This window comes from Balaenoptera acutorostrata, chromosome 14 (genome assembly GCF_949987535.1).
Source record: "Balaenoptera acutorostrata chromosome 14, mBalAcu1.1, whole genome shotgun sequence".
Classification (NCBI taxonomy): domain Eukaryota; kingdom Metazoa; phylum Chordata; class Mammalia; order Artiodactyla; family Balaenopteridae; genus Balaenoptera; species Balaenoptera acutorostrata.
Window position 1 is genome coordinate 50,009,673 of NC_080077.1, and position 2,832 is coordinate 50,012,504.

A 2,832-nucleotide genomic window follows, 5' to 3' on the forward strand; every position below is an offset into this window, starting at 1 on the left:
ATGAAGTAAAATGGCACTTACACACAGACTGAGGGCAGAGAGACCAGGTGGGGTCAACAGGGATTCTTCTCAAACCAGAACGCAGGTACCCCAATGTGAAGCTCCTGATAAACGACGTAGAAAATGTTCTCAAAGCATCAGTTTGTCTCACCAACAGCTAACTAGACGCTTCCTATAATGTTAAAGCGAAAATAGATGGAGGAGCGGCAACAAGAGAAGCCACCGCAGTGAGAAGCCCGCGCACCGCAACAAAGAGTACCCCCCGCTCGCTGCAACTAGAGAAAGCCCGCGTGCAGCAATGAAGACCCAGTGCAGACAAAAATAAATAAGTAAATTTTAAAAAAAAAAGAGTAATACAAAGTTTCTGATATTGATTATTGCCCATCATCAGTTTATTCTAAAAGAAGGAGTTAGCATGTCCACATCTGTAGGATCTGAGTACCTTGGATATGTAAATAAGCCTTTTGTATTCTTAAAAAAAAAAAAAAAGATGGGGGAGGATGCGAAATCTGCCTAACTTTTTAAAGATAACAGGAGTCTACAAAGAAATTTCTCCAAAGTGGGTGTAGAAATATTTAAAAGCCGCTAAGGGTTACATTCCATAAGGGTACCCTCCTCTCCACCGTTTATATTTTCTCTGCTGTTAGAAGTACTTTTGTAGAAACATTGGAGGAATACTGGTGTAGATCAAAAGTGGTTGATGGCTTAGAACATCAGGATGACATTCATAGTTGGAAAGTGCCGGGTTTCAGCAGCACCTGTGATATGTGGTAGAATCTATAGAACTTGGCTTCTAATTAGATGGAGTAGGGTGAGGGGAGTAGAAAGAAGAGGAGCAGATAGAAAAATCGAAATTACTGTGATTAAGAGCCTGGATGACTGGTACAATGGGAGTGTGTGTGTGTGTGTGTGTGTGTTGTTTCTTTTGTTTTGTTTTTAAAGGAATAAGAAAAACCTGAGGAGGAACTTGTATGAGTAGATAAATGTTGAGGTTGGCTTTGGACACCGAGTTCGAGCTTCTCAGAGTAGTTAGGTGGAGCTAGCAGCTAGTAGTTGAAATGCAGTGATGGAACTTGAGAGGGTTTAGAGGTTAAATTCTAGAGTCATCTTTATAAAAAAGAAGTTGAAGTTTTTTCCTAAGTAAATCTGGTCCTAAGAGCTCTCAGATAGGTGGGTTTCTCAAGGGAAAGAGTAGGAGGTCATGATAGAAAGGAAACATCAGTGTGGAAAAATAAGCATGTAAATATAATTGACTTAAAAGGGAAAAGTTTAGAGGTGTTACAGTGATTAGTTTCATGAGATGGGCAAAGGGAGCCAATGGAAAAAGCATCTGGGGACTGTCAGTGGGAAAGGTAGTTTGGCATGGCTTGGAACAGGACGCTTTTCTGTAGATGTTCAGGTGTGGGGAGATGAGACCCTGGATTAGGGCAGTGACAGAGGAAAATAAAAGGGCAGGTCAGAGACATTCCAGTTGAAAAAGCAATAGGACTTGGGTGACTGCCTAAATGAAGAGGCCATTAAGAGAAGGAAGTTTTAAAAAGTCTCCAATTATGAGCCTGAGAGTCAGAAGTATGGTATTTACAACATGAGGTAGAGCCCCATCTGCTCTGTCCAAACAGATACAAGAGGGACTAACCAGACCAGCAGTTCTCAAGTGTGGTCCCCAGACCCGTGTAGTCAGTATCACTTGGGATTCTGCTACAAATGTAAATTCTCAGACCCTACCCCAGGCTACTAAATCAGAAAGGCTGGGAATGAGGCCCAACAATTAGTGGTTTAACAAGCTCTCCAGGTGATTATGATGCACACTTAAGGTGAAAATGGAGCTAGGCCAGATTTTTTTTCCTTTTACGAATTTGAAATGGATATACAGAGAGGATCAGTCCGTTGGTTGTGGGGAGAGAAGCTGGAAGTCAGTCATAGATACTATGAGTAAGCTGGAATTATAAGTAAGCAGAGCTATAACTAACTAAATGAGGCAGTTGGCTGGTAGTCACAGAGACACAGGAATGGTGACACACTATGGCTGGGGAATACTGCATTCCTGCAGCAGCCAAGAGTGACAAGTTAATCCAGTCTCTAGGTGCACATGGAATTTGTCTAGTTCCATGTTCATTTCAGTTCCCAATTGAAGCCTAATCATACTGCTATTCTTAGGTACCTATGATATTCTTATCTCTTTTATTGTCATGTGTGTCCTTAAAATAGATAGGCTTCCAATTACTTGAGGTGACCTGTGAGTCTGTGCTCCTAAAACATAAAAAGCTAATATAGCTCCAGTGTAGATGGAGCAAAAGTTTAATAGAAATAATTCCTTTTAAAAAAATTATGCACTTATTTTTTATTCTTTTTTAACATAAAATTTACCATCTTAACTATTGTTGAGTGTACAGTCCAATGGTTAAGTATATTCACACTGTTGTGCAACCAATCGCCAGAACTTTTTCTTTCCTTTTTTTTTTGGCCTCACCACGTGGCTTGCGGGATCTTAATTCCCTGACCAGGGATTGAAACCAGGCCACGGCAGTGAAAGCGTGAATCCTAACCACTGGACCACCAGAGAACTCCCAGAACTTTCTCATCTTGCAAAGAATTGCTTTTTTTTTTTTTTTTTTAATTTTAGGTGTTTTAGGTATCTATTCTTTTTTTTTTAAATTTATTTTATTTATTTATTATTTTTGGCTGCATTGGGTCTTCGTTGCTGCACGTGGGCTTTCTCTAGTTGCGGCGAGTGGGGCTACTCTTTGTTGTGTTGTAGTGTGTGGGCTTCTCATTGTGGTGGCTTCTCTTGTTGCGGAGCACGGGCTCTAGGCACACGGGCTTCAGTAGTTG